Source organism: Aotus nancymaae, unplaced genomic scaffold (assembly GCF_030222135.1).
Source record: "Aotus nancymaae isolate 86718 unplaced genomic scaffold, 86718_ANA_hifiasm-v0.15.2.pri h1tg000077l, whole genome shotgun sequence".
Taxonomy (NCBI): domain Eukaryota; kingdom Metazoa; phylum Chordata; class Mammalia; order Primates; family Aotidae; genus Aotus; species Aotus nancymaae.
In genome coordinates this window covers 9,380,843-9,393,999 of record NW_026988492.1, presented here as the reverse complement: position 1 = coordinate 9,393,999, position 13,157 = coordinate 9,380,843, and the positions used below count along the sequence as shown (strand labels likewise).

Sequence of the window (13,157 nt, the reverse complement as noted above, 5' to 3'; positions counted from 1 at the left end):
TATGTTCCCCAGGCTGGTCTCTAACTCCTGGATTCCAGTGATCCTCCCACCTTGATCTCTCAAAGTGCTGGGATTTCAAGTGTGAGCCACCACACCCGGCCTACTTAAAGATATTTTTGACAGCCTTCCCACTTTTACAGGGCATTGAGACTTGCAAAAGATGCATCATAAAGCCAAAAGAGCCATGCAATTTCGGAAGCCCCAAATCAAACCGTTTATGTGACATTGTGCAGAAAAAATTAAATGGTTCATTATCTGAATTTTTTTTAATCTTTCAGCTGTTTGATGGGTTTTATTTAGACACAGCCAAAATTACTGCTCTATAAAGAGCTTAGGGCTACCCTGACTCTGAAAGATCTATATAAAACTCAGTTCTATTTCCAAGGCTGCTATAGATCCAAAATAAGTCATCAGCAGTCTGTACATTCATTTATATATACATACTGTACCTTCTCTAACTGAAAATATTTCACACAACAGATTGAATTCAGTATGTTTTCCCTGAAGATGCTATTCTGAAGAACAAAGTGCTATTACCTAAAATTTAAAAAGATATTAATTGCACAGTGTTTTTATAGCCTCCACATCATCTCCAATGATGATTCTCTTAACCTTTCCAATTACAAAAATTGTCCAAGTATCTTAGTTTATTAGAAAATATGTGGTCAAATCCTTTTTTTTTTTTTTTAGCAGATTGCATTCACAACTCAGAAATTAATGTCTAAGGAAAGTGTCTTTGGCATATTTCAGGTGTACTCTGGATCAGTAAAGATATTGATACTTTCTAGATATTATAAAGCAGAAAATAGATACTAGCATAAGATGGACAATGTAGAATGCCTTTCAAATTGCATAGATACTTTTTTCTGTTAAATCAGGAAAGACTTCAAAATGATACTCCTTTTTAAAATTTTTAATTATATAAATAACACATTTTCAATGCAGAGAAATGGAAGATACAGATGGGGAACGGTCTTACCTATATCCTTCCAGATATTTCCCTCTGGATAGACTTATGTATATTTTGTTACAATAATTCCTGCTCAAAACAATACAAGCAGTAAAAATCAGCTTGTACTAGCCTTATTAACTTTTGCACAGTTGCTAATTTATATTATATAGAAATCTATATGCATTCATTTCAGTTTTGACTTTTAAAATCTAAATTGATGCTATTAAAATAGTACTATAAGTTTCCACATTAAACAGCAGCAGTTTCAGAATAATTCAAAACTCGATTCAGGCATACTGCTAATAAAAAACATGTACTGTTTTTTTCATTAAAATAAGTAGCTTTCTACTACTGCATCCTTCAAAGAGAAGAATGTTCTGCCAGTTTGGCTACAAGCTCTTCACATATAGACAGTTACTCCTTAGTAAACTCCTCACTCATCCTGGCGTTCTTGAAAATAGTCATCAAACACAGAATAAGACTCATTTTCACGTTCCTTTGGTTATTTAAATTTTGAATCTCCTCCACATTGAATGGCAAAATCAATATGCTGTAATACAATGTTCATAATTTCTTCATTTGACTGATGATGAGGTAAGAAGAGAACTATGCTGCAGTCATCAGTCCACATACAGCTTTAGTTAGTTTTTTGAATTTTTTTTGCTTCTTAAGTCACTTGTAGAATCATCGAATAAGGAATTCATGTCTGGATCTAGAAACTCTCCGTTTCCTTTTTAGCTTTTTTACTCTGCAGATCCATTTTCATCACTATGTTAACGTGTGGAATTTCTAGAGAGAGCATGGCACTCAGGGCTGCCAAGATGCCAGAAATACACTTGAATGACTCCACCATGAACTGAGAATCAACAAGAAATACTCCATAAACTCAGAACCCCCACTGCTCAAGCTGCAGGACCAGCTGCTTTGTCACAGGCAGGTGAGTGCACAACTCAGTTCAACTGGACAATCAAAGCTAGCAAGGATATTACCATTATTAATGGGATTGTAATTGTCCTAGTCCTTTCAAAAGCAATTAAATAATATGAATCAAAAGCAACACAAAGGTTCATACCTTTTACATACCTTTATTCTCAATTAATGAAATTATACACTAACAAAATATTCCAAAAATATGGAAAAATTACATGCATGAGGGAGCATCTCAGATCATTATTCATAACAGTAAAATATTGGAAAAAACCTACAATGCCAACAACAGGAAAGTAAATAATGAAATTAAGTAGTATCCACTCAAATATTGTAAAGCTTTTTTAAAGTTATTGTTATAAAGACTGTGCAATGGCATGAATAATGCTAATGACATGATATTAAATAGTGACTCAAGCTTTATAATTATACTAATGACTTCAATAAAATATAAAAAGCAAATGCTCACTATTAGTAAAACTGTCTAAACTAGATTTCAGTTTTTAATCAAGAGAGTAGCAGACAGGATATATGTGTGATATGGTCTGGATCTGTGTCCCCACCAAATTTCATGTCCCTATAATCCCCAATGTTGAAGGTGGGGCCTGGTGGAAGGTAATTGGATTATGGGGGTGGATCCTTCATGAACAGTTTAGCACCATCCCTTGGGTGCTGTTTTCATGATAGAGTTCTCATGAGATATGGTTGTTTAAAAGTGTGTAGCACCTGTCCACCTGCCCCTCCACCTCTTCTTGCTCCTTCTCTGGCCATGTAAGACGTGCCTATTTCCCCTTTGCCTTTTGCCATGATTGTAAGTTTCCTGAGGCATCCCAAGAAGGAGATGCTACAATACTTTCTGTATAACTTGCAGAACTGTGAGCCAATTAAACTTCTTTTCTATGTAAATTACTCAGTCTCATGTATTTCTTTATAGCAGTGCAAGAACAGACTAATACAACATGCACAGACTTTTCCAAGATCTTGGAATGTCTTATGTAAAGGCATATTGTTAGTCAGTGAACACTGATTAAAGGGTTTGTTATAGAGGTTAGATTTTTATGAAACTATGTTGCTGGTAGAGAAGTCTGTGCAAGGCTGTTGTCTCTGTGTCTGATGTTGAACCTGAAGTCACTATAAAATAGCCAGCTAGCAAGTGGGAGGAAACCCTAAGTAGATGAGGGCAAGGACATATTAGAAGCCAAAAGGCCAAGTGAGTGCTTGAGGACAAAGTTGACCCAAGTCCCTTGGCTTGGGCTTTCTGCCACTTGCAATCTAAGGAGTTCTAACTGATAAAACTAGATCATTCTTTGCCTTGGGATAATAAGTCTAATTATTTTAAAGAAACTTCACCATGGCTCTACCTAGTAGTAAAACCCATGGAGCTGAATGACTGACAACTTCTTCCAGAGACCAGATGGTCAGGATCTGGGAAAAACTGGGAAGACCAAAGGAGTTAAAGACTGAGAGGGCATGGAGGAGAAGCCAAGAATAGGAACACTGAAGAGTGGCAGTATAGTAACCTTGAGGCTCTAGAGAGAAAACTCTTCATATCAATTGGGGAACTTGGAATCTGCTGAATGGAGTGTAGAAGTCACTCTCTAATGTCCACTTTCTATGCATTTTGTGTGGGTTAGCAAGTAGAATGGAAACTTAACCCCTGGTGAAAAGCTGCTTTGTGCATTCTTCTAGACTCTGTGTTTTTAGCCCAGGAAGATAGTCATGGTACTGGGGTAAAACATTGTGGAGACAACCAAGGCCAAGTGTTGACTGATCCAGCCATTATCTACCACAGTGTACATGCCTCCACTTTATATTTATTTGAAAACTCCTATATAAAGAAACTAAGAAAACAAAGCACAAGTCTTGGTAAATTCACAGTTGTGTGTCTATGATGCCTTCATATCCAGTTGATAAATGGTTAATATATCATAAATGATTCCCTGCTGGGCACAGTAGCTCATGCCCATAATCCCAACACTTTGGGAGGCTGAGGTGGGAGGATTACTTGAAGCCAGGTGTTTGAGATTAGCCTGGGCCTTAGAGGGAGACCCTGTCTCTACAAAATTTTTTAAAAAGGTGGGCATGGTGGTACACACCTGCAGTCCCAGCTGGCAGGGGGCTAAGGCAGGAGGATCACTGGAGCCCGGGAGTTGGAGGCTGCAGCAAGCTATGAGTGTGCTACTATACTGCAGCCTGGGAAAGAAAGAGAGAGAGATAGAGAGAGAGAGAAAGAGAGAGACAGAGTCAGAGACAGAGAAAGAAAGAAAATGATGTAGCAGAATTTTCCCTGCCAAATCCACCAGTTAATGGTAATACCTATTATTATATCTTGAAAGTGATCTTGGGATCATTTCCTTCTGAAATGGACTTCCTTCCATTCCACCTTCCATCCCTGTGTATTTTTATTCCCCAAGACTCTTACAAGAATCTTCCACTACAAATATGCCATTGTTGGGGAGAGAAAAAGTTTCCTCAGACTCTCTCTGAAACACTGGCGTTTGTCTGCCCAGCCTCCAAGAAGCATGATTTGTAGGTAAAAGCCACCCTAGGGCTTACATGAGATCACAATTTATCTCCACAGTTTTCATGTTATGTTATTATCCTGATGTTGCCTTAAGACTTTTGAAATTAACACTTTAAAAAAGACTCACATTTCTCATATCTAAAGGAAGTCTGTTATTCCTTTGTTTGCACCCTAAGACTGTAGGAAGCTTTCTGTGATACAAAAGAATTAAAGGGAGAAAGAAGTGGATCAGGTCAGAGCAAAAACAATGGTAAAATAATAATAATAAGTTGTCACTGGGGTAAGAATAGCATGCACAATACATTTTTAATGTCCTGAAAAACTGAGCTGTACATTTGTTTCATAGCTCCGCAGCTTCCACAGCAAAAATGGAGAACTGATAATTATCACTGTATTTATTCTTTATGGTTACTCAGGGGGAAAATTTTAAAATGGGGCGTTAATGGAATAAGGTTACCTTCCCGTCACTCACATCTGATTACTCATAGACTTTTCTATTTGAAGATGGATTAAGGAAAATTTTCCTGCAAACAAATGTGGTTAGATGAATTGATGAACATGCATACCTGCCAGGTACCCAGCGTCCTCGAGTGCCTATAGGACATTAACTCCAGTAGCCTGTGTGACCATGTAGAATAAAAATAAAGTTACTGAGAGTTCAGGGTTGATAATATCTCTGCTTTGTATATTTCTGCAGAAGTCAGACTCTTTCAAAATATGGGAACAGCAAGTTAAAATAAACTGTCTTATTGGCAGAACAGAGTGTGATCATGAGATACCATTCAGCTTTTATGCTGATTCATCAGCTCACAGTGAAACAAGCTTGCAAGAGAGCATCCCAGGACCACTCAACATTCAGAGGTATGTCCTCCCATCCTACTATTTTTAAGGTAAAATGAGATTTTCATAGAAAAGGATACAGCTGGCAAATAGCAAAGCTAAAATTACATATACACTAGCCTACAAATAAGAATAGTTTGGCTAAGTACTCCTAAGTCATGGGGTGTTTGTCTTTGTTCTGTTTGATTTGCTTTACAGCTTTACTGAGGCATAATTGATGTAAATAAGCTGTCCACATTTAAAGTGTATTATTGATGAGTTTTGACATAATATACTTCCGTGAAACCATCTTCAGTCAAGGTAATGAAACTTTACATCAGTCTCAGAACTTTCTCTTACCTCTTTCACACTCTAATTATTGTTTTTAACCTGCCTGCTTCTATTTTATAGCAAAAAATTTGCTTTTTGAATCAAGTTCATTGTGACGCAATGAATATTTATCATTTGCTCTTTTAAACTGTGGTTGATGATTCCTCGACTTTTGCAGGCATCACAAAAGGGATTTACTTTTATGCAGAAAACTTAGGTTCAGCAAATGAATCTATATTTACAAATTTATGGTGGGGTGAAATGCTAGGGAGAACCGGGCAGTCTCGCTCAAGACAGGAGTAGAACATTTAAAATGAAGTGGAGGTGATGGTGATGGAGGGTGGTACCACTTCCGTATAAGAAAACTGCAGAAAAAATAAAAAAAAAAAACACCTGATTACTAGATTACTGTGGCAGGGGCTGGTTCATGATTACATCATGAAAGGGGCCAAAAGTTTATAATATGCTAAAGGCTGGTGAAGAATTAAAGAAAAAAAAAGAGGGAAGAATGAAAGTGGGTAAGGGAAGAAGAGGAAAAGGGAAGGAATGAATAAAGAAGATATTAAGAGTAATGGGAAAGGGCAAACGGAGAACACTGCAGTAGGTCTTTGGCTAAAAGACATAGAGTGACTTTTGTGGTAAAGAAACCAAAGACGGTCGTGAAATGGGTAACCAAAAAACGTGAGCGGCCTGTGGCTCTGCGGCTGGATAAAGAGCACCAGGGACAGGGAAGCTGTAATCAGACTCCACCACCATCCCTGCCCATCACCAGGGCTGGAGGCAGAGAAAAACCTCCCCTACTCAGGAAAAAGGAGCCTGAACCTGCAGACCTGAATTGGCTGATGAATTTTGTTAATTGGTGCAGTTTCTTCAGTGCAGGGAAGAGTTTCCAATCAGACCAGCAATTCATCGTCCGCATGAAGGCAATTTATTAATAAAAATGAACTGAAGTTTCAGAATTCTTGATAATGATGAGCCCATGGTCCTTTGCCTGCTTTCCCTTCCCTAGAAAAGAAGCCCTACAGCAATGATGCCTCAGTGATATCTCCTCCAGCCCATTCCATATGTGGCAACATTTCAAGTGGTTTTTTTCCCCCCCATTAGGAATTTCTACATTTAGTTGTCAAATCAAGCTGTTCTAATTGCCTAATTATGATTCTCCCTTCATCAACAGACTTTTTGAGGAGTTTCTGATTCAAAGTAACCAGGAAAGTCTGCTGAGTGCAGCTTAATTCTGAAAAGTAAAGGGGAAAACAAAACAGAGAGGTGAAACAGTCTCCCTTAAAAAATAATCAACTTTATTTCACAGCTTAATAAATTTGACAAACGTATCCTCCTATGTAACCACAACCACATTAAGACGTGAAGAATTGACATCACCCCAAAGAGTTCTGGTTTCCTTTGCAGTAACCGCTATCCCCAGCCCTGGTCATAGACAGCCGCTGGTCTCCTTTCTGTCATTGATTAGTATTGCCTTTTCTAGAATTTTAAATAAATAAAGTTATATGATGGCTTTTTAAAAAGTCAGCTGAATGTTTTTGAGATTCAATCTGTGTTGTTCTAGGCACATGATTAGTCCATGCTTTTCATGGCTGAGTAGTATTCTATTATATAAATATATTCCAACATGTGTATCCCTGGAGATCTGGGTTGGTTATGTTTTAGCCCATTAAAAATAAGACTGCTATGGGTATTAGTGTCCATGCATTTGTGTAGACATATGTTATCATTTCTCTTGGGTAAATGCCTGGGGGTGGGATTGCTGTGTCGTATAGTAAGTGTATTTTTATCTTTATAAGAAACCACCAGCTGTTTTCCAAACCGGCTATACCACTTTACATTTCCATCAGTAATACCTGAGATTTCTAGTTGCTCCAAACCAGAGCCACTGAAATGGGTATAAGTGGTATCTCATTGTGGTTTAAATCACATTTTCCTAATGACTAGTAATGTTAAGTATTTTTTCATGTGTTTATTTGCCATTCATGAAGTTCTTTGGTGAAATGTTTGCTAAAATCTCATGCCCATTTTTAAAAATAGGGACATTTTGTAACTGTCCAATTGGTTCTCCTTGCCTGTTGCCCAGGTAAAGGTGATTTATCAAGGAGTTTGTCTTTTGCATGCCCAGGTAAAGGAATTGCAATATAGAGGGCTTAATTCACACAGAGCCAGCTGAATGGGAGACTGGAGTTTTATTACTCAAATCAGTCTCCATGAAAAATTTGAGCTGGTGGGGAGTTGGGGAGAGATAGCATGGGGAGAAATGCCAGATATAAGTGACGGGGAGGAAGGCAGCACATCACACTGCCATGTGGGTACCTATGCAACAATCTTGCATGTTCTTCACATGTACCCCAAAACCTAAAATGCAATAAAAAAAATCTATAAAATTAAGATAACAAAAAAAAAAAAGCATAATTTGGCAGGCAGGAGGCCAAGGAGTAGAGAGTGCTAACTGGTTAGGTCAGAGATGAAATCATAAGAGATTGAAGTGGGTTTTTCTCGTTGTCTTCTGTTCCTGGGTGGGATCACAGAACTAGAAGAGCCGGATTACTGGTCTGGGTGCTAGCTGGTGCATCAGAATGCAGGGTCTGGAAAATATCTCGAGCACCAATCTTAGGTGATGTTATCCCTAGGAGCAATTGGGGAGGTTCAGAATCTTGTGGCCTCTGGCTATATGACTCCTAAACCATAATTTCTAATCTTGTGGCTAATATATTACTCTTACAAAGGCAGTCTGGTCCCCAGGCAAGATGGGAATTTGTTTTGAGAAAGGGTTATTATCTTTGTTTCAATGTTAAACTATAAACTAAGTTCCTTCCAAAGTTAGTTCAGCCTATGACTGGAAATGAACAAGGGCAGCTTGGAGATTAGAAGCTAGATGGAATCAGGTTAGAGTTCTTTCACTGTCATAATTTTCTCACTGTTACAGTTTTTGCAAAGGTAATTTCAATTTATCTTCTTATTGAGTTGTGAGAGTCTTTATATTTTATTTATTTATTTATTTATTTATTTGGAATCAGGGTCTGCCACCCAGGCTAGAGTACAGTGGTACAGTGATGTCTCACTGCAGCCTCAAACTCCTGAGATCAGGTGATGCTCCCACCTCAGCCTCCTGAAGTATTAGGGTTACAGGCATGAGACATGGTGCTCAATATATTCTTTGGTGTGCTTCATATAACTAAATTTTAAAATTTTGATGAAGTTCAGTTTCTCCATTTTTTGCAGTTTGTCCTTATTGTGGTCTGAAAAGCTTTGCCTATCCCATAATTATGAAGATTATTGCCTATGTTTTATTTTAGAAGTTTTATGGTTTCAGCTTTTAAATTTAGACCTATACTCCATCCTGAGTAAATTTATCCATGTGACATGAGGAACCCATTGAGGTTCTTTTAGTTAATCAATGTCTATTCAATGATTTGGGCACTGTTTATAGGAAAGACCATCCTAACTGGATTACCTTGCTGCCTCTATAAACAATTAGTTGACCACATATGTGGTCTACCTGTCTATCTGTATGCAAATACTGCATTATCTTGATTACTGTTTGTATTAATCAGTTCTAATTAGTCAGTTGGCTGCTAATGAATAACATAAAGAGATTTGATGAAATGTACAATTATCAATGTGTATTTATTTCTCCTTTCAGTTCTGTTTAGTTTTTTTTCCACGTATTTTGAAGCTCTATTTTTAGGCGAGGTACATACACATTTAGAAATATGATATTTTATTGAAGCATGAGCTCCTTTATCAGTATGTCTCTTTTATGTCTGGAAGTATTTCTTGACCCAAAGTCTATTTTGACTAATATTAATATAGCCACCCCCACTTTCTTATCACTCATTATGTGCATGGTAAATATTTTCCATTCTTTTACTTTTAGCCGGTCTGTCTTTTTTATTTGAAGTATGTTTCTTGTAGATAGCTTATAGTTGAGTCTTGCCTTTTTATCCAGACTGACAATCTGTGCTTTTAACAGGAATATTTAGACCATGTATATTTAATGAGGATCTCAATACGGTGACTGTATCATCTTACCATTTGTTTTCTATTTGTAGAATCTGTATTTCCTTCCTTCTTTTCTTATGTGCTGCCTTTTTTTGGGTTAATTAGATTTCTTCAGTATTCCATTTTATCCCATGTATTAGTTTATTAGGTTTGCTCCTTTGATACTTTTTAAATGGTGTCTTAGGGTTTCTAATACACATCTTTGACTTATTAGAGTCTACTTTCAATGATAATTCAATTCTCTCTGGCCATTATGTTGCTATACATATCATTTCTACATATGTTATAAACCTAATAATACAATGTTAATATTTTGCCTTAAATATTTGATATTTTTAAAAATACAAAAAATTTAAATATGTACTACATATTTGTTATTCCGGCACTCTTTACTTTTCAATATTTTCATCTGATGTCATTTTTCTCTGCGTGAAAAAACTCTCAGAGGGTGGCTATTCTGCTAATAAATTATCTGAGCATTTCATTTATCTGAAAAATCCTTTATTTTGTCTTCATTTTTGAAGGATATTTTTGCTGCATATGAAATTCTTGGTTGATGGTTTTTTGTTTGTTTTAACATTTAAAGATACGTTCCACTGTCTTCTTGCTTGCTTGGAAATATCCACTGTCTTTTTTTATCTGTTTCCCTGTACACAACGCCTGTACCCCAGCAACTGACTGCTCTTCAGATTTCTCTTACTCACTGTTTTTAAACAATTTGTGGCATGCCATGGTTCAGTTTTCTATGGGTGTTTATTCTGCTGGGAGTTTGTTGAGCTTCTTAGATCTGTGGCTTTATAGTTTAATCAACTTTAGAGTTTTTTGGCTGTAACTTAAAAAGATGTTTTCTGAACACCTCTATTTTATGGGGTTGAAGTTGCACATGTTTTAGTGGTTGATACTATCCCACAAGTCACTGAGATGGTTGTTTTTCTTTTTATCCTCTTTTATTTCCATTTGAATAATTTCTAAAGCTATGAATTCAACTTCACTGCTTTTTTTAGTGCTCAATCTGCTGTTTATTGCATCCAGTAAAAATTTCATTTGAAATACTGTATTTTTCAACTCTATAAATTTTATTAGTTTCTTTAAAACTGTATTTCCCATATATTATCTCATGATGTTTATATTTTCCTTTAAGTCTTTTAATGTATTTACAATAAATATTTTTAAATCCTCCTCTGTTAATATTATCGTTGTGTTTTCTGGATCATTGATATATTTTCTACAAATTATGAAACATTTTATTGCTCCTTTATGTGTCTAGTAAACTTTTATTGGAAGCTAAGCTTAGTGATTCGTATGATGTTGAGTGCTAGATTTTGTTGTCTTTAAATAGTGTTGAACTCTTTCTCAAATGCACTAAAATTACTTGAGGATATGCTGAATTATTTTGAGGCTTGTTTTAAAACTATATTGGGGCAGCTATAGTGTTGCCTTTACCCTAGGGATCATTTCACTCTACTACTAAACCATGATTTTTCAAGGGACTCTGCTGAGTGTTTCAGTTGTTCACTTCACTCTGATTGGTTGAAAGTTGAACATCTCCTCCCACCCTGTGTGAACTGTGGGAATTATTTAGCATACACGTGCCATCCCATTCTTTTCTCAGTCTGATGAAATACTACCTTTTGCACGTGCCATTTAGTAATCCACAATACTAAGGTGACCTCCATACATATGTATATGGAACTCTTTCTCTGCATACCTTTTCCTGTATGGTCCTTCACATTCTGCAAATTCCAGTCACCTCAACCCCTGCAGACTCTGATCCCTATTTTCTCAACTCAAAAATACCATGTTCTCCTTAAGTTTATCCTGCCTGGATGGCTGCCCAGAAAAAGCCTCCAGGCAGAATGCCAGGGTGACGGTCAGGCTCATTCTCTTGTTTCTCTTCTTTCAAGGATATCCATCTTATACTGCTTTTGGCCCAATGTCTGAAAACAGCTTTCTAGTTGTTTATGGTGGGATATCAAATCTGGTACCAGTTACTCCATCATGGCTTGAGTGAAACATTTGTTTTCAAAAAGATAAAATGTAAAGAGTAACATAAGGATATAGCAAGTATAGTCAAATAGTAATTGCTTGTGCTTTTTTCAACTGTGCAATAGAACTAAAGTAGGTTTTATCCTACAATATTATATAACCCCAAATAGAACTATATTCCTTCCACTAAAAAGTCCCCCTAATGTGGACAGGGGAATCAGATCTAGACACTTTAATAAGAGTTAAAGATATGTACTTCTACTGGATATTTGCATTTAGAATATATTTCTTTTTTACTTTGTTAAGCAATTTTATTTTGTCATAAAGTGAGACTCCCACCAAGAACAGATTTTGTTGCTCTATTTTATAACGAACAGGGGAATGTCTAATTCCTACCAGACATATAAAGAAGAGTTTTTCTTTTCTGTCTTTGCCTCTTTGCTTTCCATTGGATTAATCTTTAATGAATATTTTTCAAGGTCCAACTCAAGTCTCTTTCTCCAGGGAGTCTTACCTACCTATTTTATCCCTGTTTTAGTTATGATAAAGCTAAACAGTTGCCAAAAAAAAAAAAAGAGAGAGAGAGAGAGAGACCGTAAAACACACCACCTTGAGGTATATGGAAATTTCTCTCAGCTATCAGTTTGAAGGTTAGCAGTGCATGGCAAGCAGGGCATCTTTTTCCAAGGGTCCCTTCAAGTCATCATGTCATAACCCCTTAGATACAACCCCTACATGGTCAGAGTTGGATTGCTGCCACATTTTTTTAGTAATAGTTATATAGTTTCTTTTTCTCTTTTTTAAATTAAGTTCCAGGGTACATATGCAGGATGTGCAGGTTTGTTACATAGGTAAACGTGTACCATGGTGGTTTGCTGTACCTATCAACCCATCACCTAGGTATTAAGCCCAGCATGGACTAGCTATTTTTCCTGATGTTCTCCTTCCCCTTCACCCCTGACAGGCCCCAGTGTGTGTTTTTCCCCTCCCTGTGTCTATGTATTCTCATTGTTCATTTCTCACAGAGAAGTGAAAACGTGGTGTTTGGTTTTCTGTTCCTGTGTTAGTTTGCTGAGAATAATGGCTTCCAGCTCCATCTGTGTCCCTGCAAAGGACACGAGTTCATTCCTTTTTTATGGCTGCATAGTATTCCATGGTATATATGTACTATATTTTCTTTATCCAGACTATCACTGATGGGCATTTGGGTTGATTCCATGTCTTTGCTATTGTGAATAGTGCTACAATGAACATACCTGTACATGTATATGTATAATAGAATGATTTCTATTTCTTTGTGTATATACCCAGTAATGTGATTGCTGGGTCAAAGGGTATTTCTGGTCCTAAATCTTTGGAGAATCACCACACTGTCTTCCACAATGGTTGAACTAATTTATACTCCCACCAGCAGTGTAAAAGCACTCCTATTTCTTCGCAACCTTGCCAGCATCTGTTGTTTCTTGACTTTTTAATAATTGCCATTCTGACTGGTGTGAGATAGTATATCATTATGACTTTGATTTGCATTTCCCTAATCAGTGATGTTGAGACTTTTTCATAGATTTGTTGTTCTGCCACTTTTTTTCTCTTCTAGAACAGCGAGTTGTA

The 13,157-nt window shown here is 36.8% G+C and overlaps 1 long non-coding RNA gene and 1 pseudogene across 2 annotated transcripts in view; one reads left to right on the top strand and one right to left on the bottom strand.

Annotated features, from left to right (window-relative positions):
- Positions 1-1,385: 1,385 nt before the first annotated feature.
- LOC105715750 (GPN-loop GTPase 3-like) lies at positions 1,386-2,686 on the bottom strand (annotated as a pseudogene).
- Positions 2,687-5,178: 2,492 nt separating this feature from the next.
- The window catches only part of LOC105715757 (uncharacterized), a 35,346-nt gene continuing 27,367 nt past the window's right edge, over positions 5,179-13,157 (top strand). For both annotated transcript variants that reach the window (XR_001107120.2, XR_001107121.2), the window contains exon 1: positions 5,179-5,264. This is a non-coding gene — a long non-coding RNA (uncharacterized LOC105715757). The remainder of the gene's footprint in view (positions 5,265-13,157) is intronic.